This window comes from Aquarana catesbeiana, linkage group LG11 (genome assembly GCF_042186555.1).
Source record: "Aquarana catesbeiana isolate 2022-GZ linkage group LG11, ASM4218655v1, whole genome shotgun sequence".
Classification (NCBI taxonomy): Eukaryota; Metazoa; Chordata; class Amphibia; order Anura; family Ranidae; genus Aquarana; species Aquarana catesbeiana.
This window is the reverse complement of record NC_133334.1, coordinates 97,034,672-97,052,254: the sequence shown is the minus strand read 5'-3', so window position 1 is coordinate 97,052,254 and position 17,583 is coordinate 97,034,672.

The window sequence follows — 17,583 nt, the reverse complement described above, 5'->3', positions numbered from 1 at the left end:
GTAAGTGACAGTGATCGATCGATACTGCACTTGGGTGGGCTGGGCTGGGCCGGGTGGAGGGGCAAAACGCAGGTGCTAGCAGGTATCTGGGCTGATCCCGCTAACACTGCATTTTTGGGAACCCTAATCTGCTGGGGACGCTAGTATAGATCTGATCGGACCAGATATTGATCCGATCAGATACTATACCACTAAGGGAGGTGTACGGTGCGTGCGTGGGTGTTAGCGGTACTGGCGCTAACCTGACGCTGCCTGGGGCTGGTGCTTGCTAGTTCACCAAAATGCTACCAAAAAAACTGTTAGCGATCGCAGGGATCAGGCCTGACTCTGCGAACGCTGCAGTTATGCGTTTAGTGCCTTGTAAGTGACAGTGATCGATCGATACTGCACTTGGGCTGAGCCGGGCGGAGGGGAAAAACGCAGGTGCTAGCAGGTATCTGGGCTGATCCCGCTAACACTGCGTTTTTGGGAACCCTAAACTGCTGGGGACGCTAGTATAGATCTGATCGGATCAGATATTGATCCGTTCAGATACTATACCACTAAGGGAAGCGTATGCCGCGTGCGTGGGTGTTAGCGGTACTGGCGCTAATCTGACGCTGCCTGGGGCGACGCATATCACCGCCAGGCGATCGGGGGGCTAAACCTTTATTCGGTAATAAACGGCGGGTTCCCTGACACTATAAAAAATAAACGAACTAACCAGCGTCACCCGTAACGGTTATACGGTGATCAGTGGTGAAAGGGTTAACTAGGGGGCAATCAAGGGGTTAAAACATTTATTAGGTAGTATATGGGGGTTAGGGATGAGCTTCGTGTTCGAGTCGAACCCATGTTCGACTCGAACATCGGCTGTTCGACCGTTCGCCGAATTGCGAATGATATGGGCCGTTCGCGCCAAATTCGTGTGGCGTGTCACGGCCCATAATTCACTGCGGCATCGCAGTGCATTGCTTGCTGATGATTGGCCAAGCATGCACTATGACCCACATGCTTGGCCAATCACAGCGCCGCCTTAACAGAGAGCCATAATTGGCCAAAGCCAAGGAGGCTTTGGCCAATTATGGCTCAGGGGATTTAGTACACGCCCCACACTATATAAGGCCGCCTGCACGGCGGCCCTGTGCAGTGTGTTCCGGTGTGCTTAGAGAGAGAGAGAGACAGTGTCATTTCATTTGAGTTAGCTAGATTAGGCAGGACAGTCAGTCAGTTAGCTGCACTTAAAGTGTATTGTGTATATATATGCATCCCAGGTGTTGCATATATATATATATATATATATATATATATATATATATATATATATATATATATATATATATATATATATATATATATATATACACTGTATTCAGTTTAGCTAGATCCGTTCCTGTTATCTTCTAGACTATTTACATTTAGTGCAGTGCGTCCTGCTCACAGTGTTCAGCTAGATCCGTTCCTGTTATATTCCTACTGACAGGCAGGCTTGTCTTGTTACAGTATTTTGAAGAAAATTACTGGTGTTCTTTTGATCCTATTAGTACCACAGTCAGGCAGCTAGACTATTTACATTTAGTGCAGTGCGTCCTGCTCACAGTGTTCAGCTAGATCCGTTCCTGTTATCTTCTTACTGACAGGCAGGCTTGTCTTGTTACAGTATTTTAAAGAAAATTACTGGTGTTCTTTTGATCCTATTAGTACCACAGTCAGGCAGCTAGACTATTTACAGTTAGTGCAGTGCGTCCTGCCCACAGTGTTCTGCTAAACCTACAAGTAAGTGGGGTGCATCCTGCTCACAGTGTTCAGCTAAACCTACAAGTTAGTGGGGTGCGTCCACCTCACAGTGTTCAGCTAAACCTACAAGCTAGTGGGGTGCGTCCTGCTCACAGTGTTCAGCTAGATCCGTTTCTGTTATCTTCTTACTGACAGGCAGGCTTGTCTTGTTACAGTAAATACAGCTACCTGAAGAAAATTGCTGGTGTTCTTTTGATCCTATTAGTACCACAGTCAGGCAGCTAGACTATTTACAGTTAGTGCAGTGCGTCCTGCTCACAGTGTTCTGCTAAACCTACAAGTTAGTGGGGTGCGTCCTGCTCACAGTGTTCAGCTAAACCTACAAGTTAGTGGGGTGCGTCCACCTCACAGTGTTCAGCTAAACCTAAAAGCTAGTGGGGTGCGTCCTGCTCACAGTGTTCAGCTAGATCCGTTTCTGTTATCTTCTTACTGACAGGCAGGCTTGTCTTGTTACAGTAAATACAGCTACCTGAAGAAAATTGCTGGTGTTCTTTTGATCCTATTAGTACCACAGTCAGGCAGCTAGACTATTTACAGTTAGTGCAGTGCGTCCTGCTCACAGTGTTCTGCTAAACCTACAAGTTAGTGGGGTGCGTCCTGCTCACAGTGTTCAGCTAAACCTACAAGTTAGTGGGGTGCGTCCACCTCACAGTGTTCAGCTAAACCTACAAGCTAGTAGGGTGCGTCCTGCTCACAGTGTTCAGCTAGATCCGTTCCTGTTATCTTCTTAATGACAGGCAGGCTTGTCTTGTTACAGTAAATACAGCTACCTGAAGAAAATTGCTGGTGTTCTTTTGATCCTATTAGTACCACAGTCAGGCAGCTAGACTATTTACAGTTAGTGCAGTGCGTCCTGCTCACAGTGTTCTGCTAAACCTACAAGTTAGTGGGGTGCGTCCTGCTCACAGTGTTCAGCTAAACCTACAAGTTAGTGGGGTGCGTCCACCTCACAGTGTTCAGCTAAACCTACAAGCTAGTGGGGTGCGTCCTGCTCACAGTGTTCAGCTAGATCCGTTCCTGTTATCTTCTTACTGACAGGCAGGCTTGTCTTGTTACAGTATTTTAAAGAAAATTGCTGGTGTTCTTTTGATCCTATTAGTACCACAGTCAGGCAGCTAGACTATTTACAGTTAGTGCAGTGCGTCCTGCTCACAGTGTTCTGCTAAACCTACAAGTTAGTGGGGTGCGTCCTGCTCACAGTGTTCAGCTAAACCTACAAGTTAGTGGGGTGCGTCCACCTCACAGTGTTCAGCTAAACCTACAAGCTAGTGGGGTGCGTCCTGCTCACAGTGTTCAGCTAGATCCGTTCCTGTTATCTTCTTACTGACAGGCAGGCTTGTCTTGTTACAGTATTTTAAAGAAAATTACTGATGTTCTTTTGATCCTATTAGTACCACAGTCAGACAGCTAGACTATTTACAGTTAGTGCAGTGCGTCCTGCTCACAGTGTTCTGCTAAACCTACAAGTTAGTGGGGTGCGTCCTGCTCACAGTGTTCAGCTAAACCTACAAGTTAGTGGGGTGCGTCCACCTCACAGTGTTCAGCTAAACCTACAAGCTAGTGGGGTGCGTCCTGCTCACAGTGTTCAGCTAGATCCGTTTCTGTTATCTTCTTACTGACAGGCAGGCTTGTCTTGTTACAGTAAATACAGCTACCTGAAGAAAATTGCTGGTGTTCTTTTGATCCTATTAGTACCACAGTCAGGCAGCTAGACTATTTACAGTTAGTGCAGTGCATCCTGCTCACAGTGTTCTGCTAAACCTACAAGTTAGTGGGGTGCGTCCACCTCACAGTGTTCAGCTAAAGCTACCTGTAGAAGGTTGGTGGTGTTCTCATACTACAGGCAGGCAGTTGATTTTGCTAGCTGCAGTATCAGTACATATATATATATATATATATATATATATATATATATATATATCCCAGCTTAGTGCAGCTACAGGCCATTAGTATGTCTGGAAGGCCAAGAAGGAGAGGCAGACAGTCACAAGCCAATAAGAGAGGGCAAGCAGGCTCTGTGTCTAGTGCTGGTCGTGGAGACGGTGCATCCTCATCAGCACGTGGCCATGGGACACGCTTGGCCTTTTTTTCGGCAGCTGGCCATGTTGAGCCGCAACATGCGGAAGACTTGGTCGAGTGGATGACCAAGCCGTCCTCATCCTTCTCATCCTCTCTCACCCATGCTCAGGGTACTTTGTCTGGCAAAGCAGCGGCCTCTTCCCTCGGCTCAATGTCATCAGTGACTCCTTCCCTAGCCCCACCATGTCCTCCTGAGGAGTCCCTCGAACTGTTTGACCACAGTGTTGGGTACATGCTCCAGGAGGATGCCCAGCGTTTGAAAGGCTCTGATGATGATACTGAGCTCGATGAAGGCAGTAACACGAGCACGGACAGAGGGGGTGCCCAAGAAGGACAGCAATCTGGCAGTCATGCTCCCCCTGCTGCAGCATACTGCCAGGTTTGCTCCAGTGATGAGGAGGGAGGGGATGATGAGGTCACTGACTCAACGTGGGTGCCTGATAGGAGAGAGGAGGAGGAGGAGGAGGCGGCACATCACCAACGAGGCAGGATGCCCTCCAGGAGCCAGCCTAAGGGCAGCACATTGACTGCATCACACCCCAAAGCTCCACATGTGCAGGGCGCTGCAGTCTCTGCGCGTTATTCAAAAAGTTCTTTGGTGTGGGCCTTTTTTGAGACGAGTGCATCAGATCGCACCGCTGCTATTTGCAACATATGTCTCAAGCGTATCTCGCGTGGCCAAAACATCTCCCGCTTGGGTACCACATGCTTGACCAGACATATGTTGACCTGCCATGCAGTTCGTTGGCAAGCGTATCTAAAAGACCCACACCAAAGAACAAAGAGGACCTCTGCTTGCTCCTCATCAGCTGAGATTTCCAACCCCACTAGACCTTCAGTCCTCTCTGAGACCTGCACTGAGAGGAATGAAGGTGTAGAATTAGGTGTGTCACAGCCACGTACTTGTGGGCAATCTGATTTTGGTACACCGACGTCAGATTGTACCAGGCAAATTTCCCTGCCCCAGCTGCTGCACCGCCGAAAGAAGTTTGCTCCCAGCCATCCACATGCCCAACGGTTGAATGCTAGCTTGGCAAAATTGCTAGCACTTCAACTGCTGCCTTTTCAGTTGGTAGACTCTGCCCCCTTCTGTGAGTTTGTGGAATGTGCGGTTCCTCAGTGGCAGGTACCCAAACGCCACTTTTTCTCACGGAAGGCGATTCCGGCTCTCTACCGGCATGTGGAAGGCCATGTCCATGCCTCGCTGGACAGGGCGGTCAGCGGTAAGGTGCATATTACCGCTGACTCATGGTCCAGCAGGCATGGACAGGGACGTTACCTAAGTTTCACGGCGCATTGGGTGACTCTGCTGGCAGCTGGGAAGGATGCAGGACAAGGTGCAGTAGTGTTGGAGGTTGTTCCGCCACCACGCCTCCAAAATGCTAATGATTGTGACACACCTCTCTCCTCCACCCCCTCCTCTTCTTCTTCCTCCATGGCCTCTTCCTCGGAACCAGCGGTGCTCCGTAGTCGTTCAAGGGGCTACCCAAGTACGCAGGCCAAAAGATGCCATGCGGTGCTTGAGCTGGTGTGCTTGGGGGACAGGAGCCACACTGGGGCAGAGGTTCTGTCAGCTCTGCAGGGGCAGGTTCAGAGGTGGTTGACGCCACGCCAACTTAAGGCAGGAATGGTGGTTTGCGACAATGGCACCAACCTCCTCTCTGCCCTCCGACAGGGACAAATGACCCATGTGCCCTGTTTGGCTCACGTCCTTAACTTGGTGGTGCAGCGGTTCTTGGGCAGGTACCCTGGCTTACAGGATGTCCTGAGGCAGGCCAGGAAAGTCTGTGTGCATTTCCGCCGGTCATATAATGCCAGTGCTCGGCTGACGGACCTCCAAAAGGAGTTTAACCTGCCCAAGAACCGCCTAATCTGTGACATGCCCACCAGGTGGAACTCAACGTTGGCCATGCTGCAGCGGCTGCACACGCAGCAGAGGGCCATCAATGAGTACCTGTGCGACTATGGCACCAGGACAGGGTCAGGGGAGCTTGTTTTTTTTTCCCCATGCCAGTGGGCCATGATCAGGGATGCATGCACTGTCCTGTCACCATTTGAGGAGGCCACGAGGATGGTGAGCAGTGACAGTGCATGCATCAGTGACACTGTCCCCCTTGTCCACCTGTTGGAGCACACGCTGCGTGGAATAATGGACAGGGCACTTGAGGCAGAACAGAGGCAGGAAGAGGAGGACTTCCTTAGCTCTCAAGGCCCCCTTTATCCAGACAGTGTTCCTGCGTGCCCGCCGATCACACAGGAAGAGGACGAGGAGGAAGAGGAGGAGGAGGAGGAGGAAGATTGTGTCAGTATGGAGGTGGAGCCTGGCACTCAGCATCAGCAGCAGTCTTTAAGGGATCAGTCCCAAGAAACACATGGACTTGTACGTGGCTGGGAGGAGGTGGCTGCGGACCATGTCGTCCTTAGTGACCCAGAGGACTCTGGACCGAATGCCTCAGCAAACCTACGCTGCATGGCCTCCCTGATCCTGCAAAGCCTGCGTAAGGATCCTCGTATTCGTGGTATCAAGGAGAAGGACCAATACTGGCTGGCAACCCTCCTTGATCCACGTTACAAGGGTAAGGTTGCGGACCTTATCTTGCCATCGCAGAGGGAGCAGAGGATGAAACATCTTCGGGAGGCCTTGCAGAAAGGTCTGTGCAACGCGTTCCCAGAGACTGGGAGGTTACAAACTCCTGTTTCTGGACAACGTGTTGCTGAGGCTTCGGTCAGTCAAAGAAGGAGCGGTGGAGAAGGTGGCCGTCTGACCGATGCGTTTAGACAATTTTTTGGTCCGCAGCCCCAAGGTATGATCGGTTCCAGCAACCATCGCCAGCGTCTGTTTTACATGGTGCAGGAATACCTAGGGGCAAGATCAGACTTGGACACCTTTCCCACCGAAAATCCTCTGGGTTACTGGGTCTTGAGGATGGATCACTGGCCAGAGCTTGCACAGTATGCAATTGAGCTACTGGCCTGTCCTGCATCCAGCGTTCTTTCGGAACACACATTCAGTGCTGCTGGAGGCGTGGTAACCGATCACAGGGTGCGTCTGTCCACTGACTCGGTCGATCGACTGACCTTCATAAAAATGAATGAGTCTTGGATCACCACCAGCTACCAAGCACCTGATGCTGATGTAACCGAATAATTTTTTTTGAAATCTCAGATCCCTTCAAAGACTGCCTATGCTGATGCTGAGTGACTATCCCTGAGTAATTATCCTCTTCCTCCTCAATCATCACGCTGATAGCTTGTAAGAACATTTTTGGTTCTGGGTGCCACCACCAGTGCCTAAGGCACAATTTTTCAGCCCCTGTTTAACAGGGGCATGTAATTACGATTTTTGATGTAATACTTTGCAGCAGGGCTCGTTCCTGCATTCCAACTAGAGTGTCTGTGAGGTGTTGCAGTGTTGTGGCACCAGCACCAGTGCCTAAGGCCCAATTTTTCAGCCCTTGTTTAACAGGGGCGTGTAATTACAATTTTTGATGCAATACTTTGCAGCAGGGCTCGTTCCTGCATTCCAACTAGAGTGTCTGTGAGGGGTTGCAGTGTTGTGGCACCAGCACCATTGCCTAAGGACTAATTTTTCAGCTCCTGTTCAACAGGGGCATGTAATTACAATTCTTGATCTAATATTTCACAGCAGAGCCCTGTGAGGGCTTACAGTGTTGTGGCCACAGCAACACCTAAGGCCCAAATTTCTGCTGAGTATATAGGGCAGGACCCTACTTTCAAACAACTAACTTACAAACGACTCCTACTTGCAAACGGAAGGAGACAACAGGAAGTGAGAATAAATCTACCCCTAGGAAGGGAAATTCTCTCTTGTAAGAGTTAATATGGGAAAAACATTGCTCCTTTCCACTGATGCTTTCCAATCCATTGGGACAAAAAGTGAGGTGAAATCTTCTGAAGAGGAGGAAAGACAGCAAAACAAATGTCACAGGGGTGATAACCCTTCCCTATGTTTTCCAAAAAGCTTAAAAAAGATTTTTTGGCTGGAGCTAAACAGGTTAAAAATGTACCCGTTCAAAATTACAAAGAGATTCTACTTAACAACAAACCTACAGCCTGTATACTGCTGTTCAGAGTATATAGGGCCTGGTGGCCCCACACCTTTCCTTATTTTAATTTGGGTGCGGGGTTCCCCTTAATATCCATACAAGACCCAAAGGGCCTGGTAATGGACTGGGGGGTACCTATGCCGTTTGTCTCACTGATTTTCATCCATATTGCCAGGACCCGACATTACATTAAACCCGCAAGCAGTTTTAAATGAGATTTTTTCCTTTAAAAATGACATTTGGTGCAGGGACTGTTCTAAACACGGGAAACACGCGTCACTTTACAGGCATACTATAGACACCCCTCAGGTACGATATTTAAAGGAATATTTCACTTTTTTTTTTTTTACTTTAAGCATCATTAAAATCACTGCTCCCGAAAAAACGGCCGTTTTTAAAAGTTTTTTTTTGCATTGATACATGTCCCCTGGGGTAGGACCCGGGTCCCCAAACCCTTTTTAGGACAATACCATGCAAATTAGCCTTTAAAATGAGCACTTTTGATTTCGAACGTTCGAGTCCCATAGACGTCAATGGGGTTCTAACGTTCGTGCGAACTTTCGGTCCGTTCGCAGGTTCTGGTGCGAACCGAACCGGGGGGTGTTCGGCTCATCCCTAATGGGGGTCCCTGTCGCTATAAAACGCTGACGGCGAACCTAAATATTTACCTCACTAACTAGCGTCACCAGCGACACTAATACAGCGATCAGAAAAATGATCGCTTAGTGACACTGGCGTCAGGGGGTGATCAAGGGGTTAAAACTTTATTCGGGGGGGTTAGGGGGGTATCCTAGACCTAAAGGGGGCTAATACTAACTGTCCCAACACTGTAACTGTCACAAACTGACACCAATGCTGTAATCAAAAAAAAACTGCTGGTGTCAGTTTGTGACAGGGAGGGGGGGTGATTGGGGGGTGATTGGGGGGGGATCGGGGGGGGGGGGGATCGGGGTGTTTTGTGTGCCTGGCATGTTCTACTGTGTGTGTAGTGTTGTGCACTCACAGTGAAGTCTTCTCTCCTCGGCGCTGCAACGGAAAATACCGAGCCGAGGACAGATTACATCATTTCCTTTGCTGCTGTTTAGCATACAGCAGCAAAGGAAGTGATCTGATTGGCCGGCGGCGATCGCGAGGGGGGGGCCACGAACGGATGGCCTCCCCCTCACCTCCGATCGCCGGGGGACATAACAGGACCGTATATGTACGTGATTTTGCCTGCCCGTGCCGCCTTGCCAACGTACATCGGCGTGAGGCGGTACATAGCAGAAGTTTTGTCCACAGCAACAGTTTAACAATGTTAAATGTCAGAATAACGGAGTAATGGACAATGACTTTAATTTTTACAGACAGTCTATTGACTGGAATGGTACCAGCTGATTGGAGAAAAGCCAATGTAGCACCAATATTTAAAAAGGGCCCAAAAAACATCCCTGGGAATTACAGACCAGTTAGCCTAACATCAATAGTATGTAAACTCTTGGAGGGGATGATAAGGGACTATATACAAGATTTTAGTAATAAGAATGATATCATTAGCAGTAATCAGCATGGATTCATGAAGAATTGTTCTTGCCAAACCAATCTATTAACCTTCTATGAGGAGGTGAGTTGCCATCTAGATAAAGGAAGGCCCGTAGACGTGGTGTATCTGGATTTTGCAAAAGCATTTGACACAGTTCCCCATAAACGTTTACTGTACAAAATAAGGTGCGTTGGCATGGACCATAGGGTGAGTACATGGATTGAAAACTGGCTACAAGGGCGTGTTCAGAGGGTGGTGATAAATGGGGAGTACTCAGAATGGTCAGGGGTGGGTAGTGGGGTCCCCCAGGGTTCTGTGCTGGGACCAATCCTATTTAATTTGTTCATAAACGACCTGGAGGATGGGATAAACAGTTCCATCTCTGTATTTGCAGACGATACTAAGCTAAGCAGGGCAATAACTTCTCCGCAGGATGTGGAAATCTTGCAAAAAGACCTGAACAAATTAATGGGGTGGGCGACTACATGGCAAATGAGGTTCAATGTTGAAAAATGTAAAATAATGCATTTGGGTGTCAAAAATATGAATGCAATCTATACACTGGGGGGGAGAACCTCTGGGGGAATCTAGGATGGAAAAGGACTTGGGGGTCCTAGTGGATGATAGGCTCAGCAATGGCATGCAATGCCAAGCTGCTGCTAATAAAGCAAACAGAATATTGGCATGCATTAAAAGGGGGATCAACTGCAGAGATAAAACGATAATTCTCCCGCTCTACAAGACTCTGGTCCGCCCGCACCTGGAGTATGCTGTCCAGTTCTGGGCACCAGTCCTCAGGAGGGACGTACTGGAAATGGAGCGAGTACAAAGAAGGGCAACAAAGCTAATAAAGGGTCTGGAGGATCTTAGTTATGAGGAAAGGTTGCGAGCACTGAACTTATTCTCTCTGGAGAAGAGACGCTTGAGAGGGGATATGATTTCAATTTATAAATACTGTACTGGTGACCCCACAATAGGGATAAAACTTTTTCGCAGAAGAGAGTTTAATAAGACTCGTGGCCACTCATTACGATTAGAGGAAAAGAGGTTTAACCTTAAACTACTTAGAGGGTTCTTTACTGTAAGAGCGGCAAGGATGTGGAATTCCCTTCCACAGGCGGTGGTCTCAGCAGGGAGCATTGATAGCTTCAAGAAACTATTAGATAATCACCTGAATGACCGCAATATACAGGGATATGTAATGTAATACTGACACATAATCACACACATAGGTTGGACTTGATGGACTTGTGTCTTTTTTCAACCTCACCTACTATGTGACTTAGAAAGGCTCAGTATTGCTAAAAATAAGAGGATGAATATGACGCATGCGTTTGGCAGTGTGCAAAGGGAGTCGCAAGTTGTGTCAGTTATCTCTGAGGTGGAGGTCTCCTTAAGTATCTTGGCCTCTTGAGCCTTAGCAAATGAGCCCCTCCACTTGGCTAGTAAGGAAAGAGTCCCTAAAGTTCTATGTTTGGAGGTGGGGTCCTTGGAAATAACTAAGATGTTAGAAATGCTGGAATTGGTGAAATCCTTTTCGTAGCCACCAGATGGGCAGTCTGGTACTGCATAGTACCAATCGGTGGAGACAAGGGGTACAGGTGATGTTAGGAAATCTTGATAGAATTTGGTATTGGTTACTACAATGTGGGTTACTTATGTGGAAAGTGGTCTCACAGTTCTCTGCAAGAGTGCTTCCAGTGGCAGCTGTGTGCGGAAGGTGCTCAGGGGAACTGCTAGAGGAATAAAAAATGACAGACATGGTGGAAGTCTCTCTGTATGGTGATGTGATGAGGTGCATTCCTGCTGGTGTGGTCCGAGGTGCGGCTGAGTAGTGGTTGGTACATGGCGCATGTACTGTCTCAACCACTAGACCTCACGTGAAGCAAGGGACCGGAACAGATGCGGCAGTAGCAGTGATTCTGCCCATCACCCACAAAGAGGTCCAAGTTGAGGTACCCAGAGACACTCTGACAGAAAATAACAGTGTTGGTAACGGTAACAGGGAAATGGATGAACTGATGTTGCAGGTGGTTGAAAATGAGGTATTGGTTGCCAAGAGCGGGGCTTTTTTTCTCAGAGAAAAGGTGCAGGAACTCACCCTCTCTGTCCAACTCTTCGCCCCAACCACGCCCAAACCCCACCCCCACCACACCCAAACCCCACCCCCAGCCATACCTTTCTTAAAGGGGAGAGATTTACAGCGGCGCCAAAAAATTGTAATGAGTTAAGGCTTAGAACTGTGTATCACATAAGGAAAATTCCCCAAAATCCCCCCAGCTCTCCTCTCATCACAAATCCCACCAGCTCTCCTTTCATCACAAATCCCCCCAGCTCTTCTCTCATCACAAATCCCCCCAGCTCTCCTCTCATCACAAATCACCTCAGCTCTCCTCTCATCACAAATCCCCCCAGCTCTCCTCTCATCACAAATCTCCCCCCAGCTCTCCTCTCATCACAAATCCCCCCGCTCTCCTTTCATCACAAATCTCCCCAGCTCTCCTCTCATCACAAATCTCCCCAGCTCTCCTCTCATCACAAATCTCCCCCAGCTCTCCTCTCATCACAAATCTCCCCAGCTCTCCTCTCATCACAAATCTCCCCCAGCTCTCCTCTCATCACAAATCCCCCCACTCTCCTTTCATCACAAACCCCCCCAGCTCTCCTCTCATCACAAATCTCCCCCCGGCTCTCCTCTCATCACAAATCCCCCCAGCTCTCCTCTCAGCTGACCTCCCCTTCCTCCTCCTCCACACACATATTTTCTCAGCTCCCCTCTCATCACAAATCACCCCCAGATTCCCTCTCATCACAAGTTCCCCCCAGTTTCCCTCTCATCACAACTTCCCCCCAGCTTTCCTCTCATCACAAGTTCCCCCCAGCTCCCCTCTCATCACAAGTTCCCCCCAGCTCCCCTCTCATCACAAGTTCCCCCCAGCTCCCCTCTCATCACAAGTTCCCCCCAGCTCCCCTCTCATCACAAGTTCCCCCCAGCTCCCCTCTCATCACAAGTTCCCCCCAGCTCCCCTCTCATCACAAGTTCCCCCCAGCTCCCCTCTCATCACAAGCTCCCCCCAGCTCCCCTCTCATCACAAGCTCCCCCCAGCTCCCCTCTCACCACAACTTCCCCTCAGCTCCCCTCTCTGCTGACCTCCCCCTCCTCCTCCACACACATACTTTCTCAGCTCAACTTTCATCACAAATCCCCCCAAGCTCTCCTCTGTGTACAATGCTCTCCCCTCTGCTAAACACACACACACTTTATCTCTCTGCACATATTCCCCCTCCCCCACACACTTCCACAGTGCACTCCTCTCTGAATGAACTCTTTGGTCTCTGCAAAGCTCTCCCTTGTTTTCACAGGTTTTCCTATAGTCTCCCCTCCACAGTCCATACATGTCTGACTTTTTCCATGACCCCATTCCCGGCGGTGCTCCCATCCTTAACCTGGTCAGAGGTTGCGGACATGATACAAGAGATGGTTAGAGGCTGCGGGCATAGTACAGGAGATGGTCAGAGACTGAGGGCATGATACTAAAGATGTTAAGAGAATGTAGACATGATTTAGGAGATGGACAGAGACTGCAGACATGATACAAGAGATGGTCAGAGACTGCGGACATGATACAAGAGATCATTGCAGCCTCACTGTGCCCATCATTGCAGCCTCACTGTGCCCATTATTGCAGCCTCACTGTGCCCATCATTGCAGCCTCACTGTGCCCATCATTGCAGCCTCACCATGCCCATCATTGCCACCTCATCGTGCACATAATTGCCGCCTTACCGTGCCCTCATTGCCGCCTTACCGTGCCCTCATTGCCGCCTTACTGTGCCCTCATTGCTGCCTCACCGTGCCCTCATTGCAGCCTCACCATCATTGCAGCATTGCAGCCTTACTGTGCCCATCATTGCCGCTTTACTGTGCCCATCATTGCCGCTTTACTGTGCCCATCATTGCCACTTTACTGTGCCCATCATTGCCGCTTTACTGTGCCCATCATTGCCGCCTCACCGCGCCCATCATTGCCCCCTCACTGTGCCCATCATTGCTGCCTCACCATGCCCATCATTGCAGCCTCACTGTGCCCATCATTGCCGCCTCACCACGCCCATCATTGCTGCCTCACCGCGCCCATCATTTCCCCCTCACTGCGCCCATCATTGCCCCCTCACCGCGCCCATCATTGCCCCCTCACCGCGCCCATCATTGCCCCCTCACCATGCCCATCATTGCAGCCTTACCGTGCCCTCACTGCAGCCATACTGTGCACTCATTGTAGCCTCATCATCACTGCCGCCTTACTGGGCCCTCATTGCAGCATTTTTTCGGGAGCAGTGATTTTAATAATGCTTAAAATGACTTAATGCTTAAAGTGCTTAAAGTTTAATAATGCTTTGCACTAGCAAAGGAAGGAGGCTCCGACAGTGATAAAATTGGAAAATGCAGTAAGGGAGGTGATTTGCAGGGAAAAGTATATCTATAAGAAAAGGGGCAATTATAAGAAATTTGAGAAAATATGGAAAGCATGGTTGGATAGGGATAGAGTCGGATTGAAGGGGGAGGTGGGGTGAGGATGGTATGGGAGAAGAGTGGTGTAGTGTATATGTGAGGATGCATGGCGGGTGAGGGGAGGAGGAGGGGGGGGGATGAAAAAGAGGGGAAAAATGAAGAAACTATTTTTATCTTTCCCTCTTTGAAGGTTACAGCTTATGGGTATTTTGAATTGGCACATATTAGATGCAAAAGAACTTGTGGGAATAATGGATGACTTTAATGAGTTGGCGACCTTAGTGACAGTCCCTATTTTTGTATCTTTTTTTTTTTTTTGTTTTTTTCCTTTGTGATTTGATTATGTTGTGTATGCTGTAATGGATAACTTTTTCAAATAAAGAGATTATAAAAAAAAAAAAAAAAAAGTGAAACAATAAAAGTGTAATATTCCTTTAAATTTCATACCTGGGGGGTGTCTATAGTATGCCTGTAAAGGGGCGCGTGTTTCTCGTGTTTAGAACAGTCTGACAGCAAAATGACATTTCAAAAGGAAAAAAAGTAATTTAAAACTACTCAAGGCTATTAATGAATTGTCGGTCCGACCATACACATAAAAGTTCATTGATAAAAACGGAATGGGATTTCCCCACAGGAACCCCGGACCAAAAAAAAAAAAAAATGCGTGGGGGTCCCCCTAAATTCCATACCAGGCCCTTCAGGTCTGGTATGGATATTAAGGGGAACCCCGTGCCAAAATAAAAAAATGGCGTGGGGGTCCTCCTCAAAATCCATACCAGACTCTTCAGGTCTGGTATGGATTTTAAGGGGGACCCCGCGCCAAAAAAAAAAAAATGGCGCGGGGTCCCCCCAAAAATCCATACCAGACCCTTATCCGAGCATGCAACCTGGCAGGCTGCAGGAAAAGAGGGGGGATAAGAGAGCACCCCCCTCCTGAACCGTACCAGGCCACATGCCCTCAACATTGGGAGGCTGCTTTGAGGTAGCCCCCAAAGCACCTTGTCCCCATGTTGATGGGGAGAAGGGCCTCATCCCAACAACCCTTGGCTGATGGTTGTGGGGGTCTGCGGGTGGGGGGCTTATCAGAATCTGGAAGCCCCCTTTAACAAGGGGACCCCCAGATCCCGGCACCCCTATCATTTCACAAAAAAGAGACGGTTTTTGACAAGTCCTTTATTAATTTCTTCTTTTTTCATCTTCTTTCTTCTGGTCTTCCTTCGGTGTTCTTTTTCTTCCTCCATCTTCTTCTTCATCTTCTTCTTCTCCATCTTCTTCTTCCTCCGCTCTTCTCATCCCGCATCTTCCTCCAGGCAGCTTCTCTGCTCCGTCCGCACGATCCACCTCAGTGTGAGTCTTCTGCCGTGTGACGCTTCGGTTCTTCTGACACTTCTTATATAATGGAGCCATTCAGTGACCCTGCCTTCCTCTGGCACACGGGGACTTCTCTGTGACTTTCCCCATGTTGTCAGAGGGGGGTGGGGTCACCCGTTTACGTAAACCCAATGTTGAGGGCATGTGGCCTGGTACAGTTCAGGAGGGGGGGCGCTCTCTTGTCCCCCCCTCTTTTCCTGCGGCCTGCCAGGTTGCGTGCTCGGATAAGGGTCTGGTATGGATTTTTGGGGGGACCCCACGCCATTTTTTTTTACATTTTGGCACGGGGTTCCCCTTAATATCCATACCAGACCTGAAGGGCCTGGTATGGAATTTAGGGGGACCCCCACGCATTTTTTTTTAAATTTTGGTTCGGGGTTCCCCTGTGGGGAAATTCCATGCCGTTTTGTTATGTGTATTGTAGGACCGACAATTCATTAATAGCCGCGATTAGTTTTAAATGACATTTTCCTTTGAAATGTCATTTTGCTGTCAGACTGTTCTAAACATGGGAAACATACGCCCCTTTACAGGCATACTATAGACATATGAAATATATTGAAAGGGAGGCTCGACATGCTGTCACGAGTCCTCCATTCCTCGATCAGCTGGAGCGCATGCCGAGACGCTACCGAGTACCCACAGAATAGTAAGGTACCACTTGGTCTCTCCTTCTCCTCCTTAGCTGCAGCCCAGTCTGTTTTCTTGTTCCTGTACCTTGCACATCGTTTTTTGGCTGTACAGTTTTAATTTGGATTAAAGGACGTTTTTACACTATCTAAGCTTTTGTGGCTTTTATGGGAGCCACTCTTTGCAGATTAGGTTGGTGATTTTATATACCGAGGCTTAGGTGTAAGAAGGTATATATTATACACTCCTGCTGTCCCGTGATTGGAGTCTTTCTGCCAGGAAACTCGGAAGTCACCTTTGATGAATTTAACATCCGATCTTTTCCATGCCTGAGGGTCACTCTGTGGCCAATACTGTCTGGTGAGCGCTTTGATATACCACTTTGGGTTAAGCATGAATAAGATAGCTTATGCACTTTATTATTATGTGGTGATTGAATCTACTATGAAGATTGTGTTTTTTGCTCTATTTAATTAGAGAACAATTATTTTTGCACTGTGCTCGCTTTATTGGCATTATATTGCACATGTTGTTACACTTCAATGTATAACTGAGTCAACACGGAAACATTTATCTAATATGCACTATTGATGCGCCCTATACTGTTTGTTTATTGTTTATTAGTTATTCACTAATATAGGAGCAGCATCAGATTGTAAAAGTACACGTTCATTATTTGGCGCCATGCCCATTAATATTTTTAACTTGATACTATAGACACCCCCCAGGTATGAAATTTAAAGGAATATTACACTTTTATTGTTTCACTTTAAGCATTATAAAATTACTGCTCCTGAAAAGACAGCCGTTTTTAAAACTTCTTTTTGCATTGATACATGTCCCCTGGGGCAGGACTCAGGTCCCCAAGCACTTTTTATGACAATAACTTGCATATAAGCTTTTAAAATGAGCACTTTTGATTATTCATGTTCGTGTCTCATAGGCTTTAATGGTGTTCGCATGTTTGAACAAATTTTTTGCCTGTTTGTAAGTTCTGCTGCGAACCGAACTGGAGGCTGTTCGGCTCATCCCTAGTTACAAGTAGGCAGGAGAAGCGCTGCAACCACAGCATAGATTAAAGCGGCCCCAGGGCAGGCAGCCTACCAGGAAATGTCCCAGTATACCGGTAGGCCAGTCCGGCACTGCAGGCTGGAGAGGAGAGGGCTGCCAGAGGTCCCGGAATGCAGTTCCGGCTGAAAAAAAGCCCTGGCCAAGAGTAACCACAAAAGGGTTAATGAATCCAAAGGTACATCAAGAGTGATTGAAGTTGATACAAATGAGAAAGAAAGGGGTTTGGGGTTAAGCACCGGAGGTTCTCTACAGCATCAGGACAGCATCAGAAAGTTGGGAAAAGGTGGCAGAAAAGCCAAAATACACCAAGAAAACAAAGGTATTCTTAAGACCCTGAGATTGAAGGTTGGTAGGAGGACCTTGTTAAGGTCTCCAAAGTGCTTGTGGAAGCATGTCATGAAGAAGACCTGGGAAGGTCTACATGGGTCAAAGGGAGAAGAGTTCCCCTTTAATGGTGCCAGAGTGAGAAGCTTGTGTCCCCTGCCCTCCGATTGGAAACATAGGGGGAAGGTATGTGACAGAGAGAAGCTCTGTTGCTATAAGTTTATAGAAAA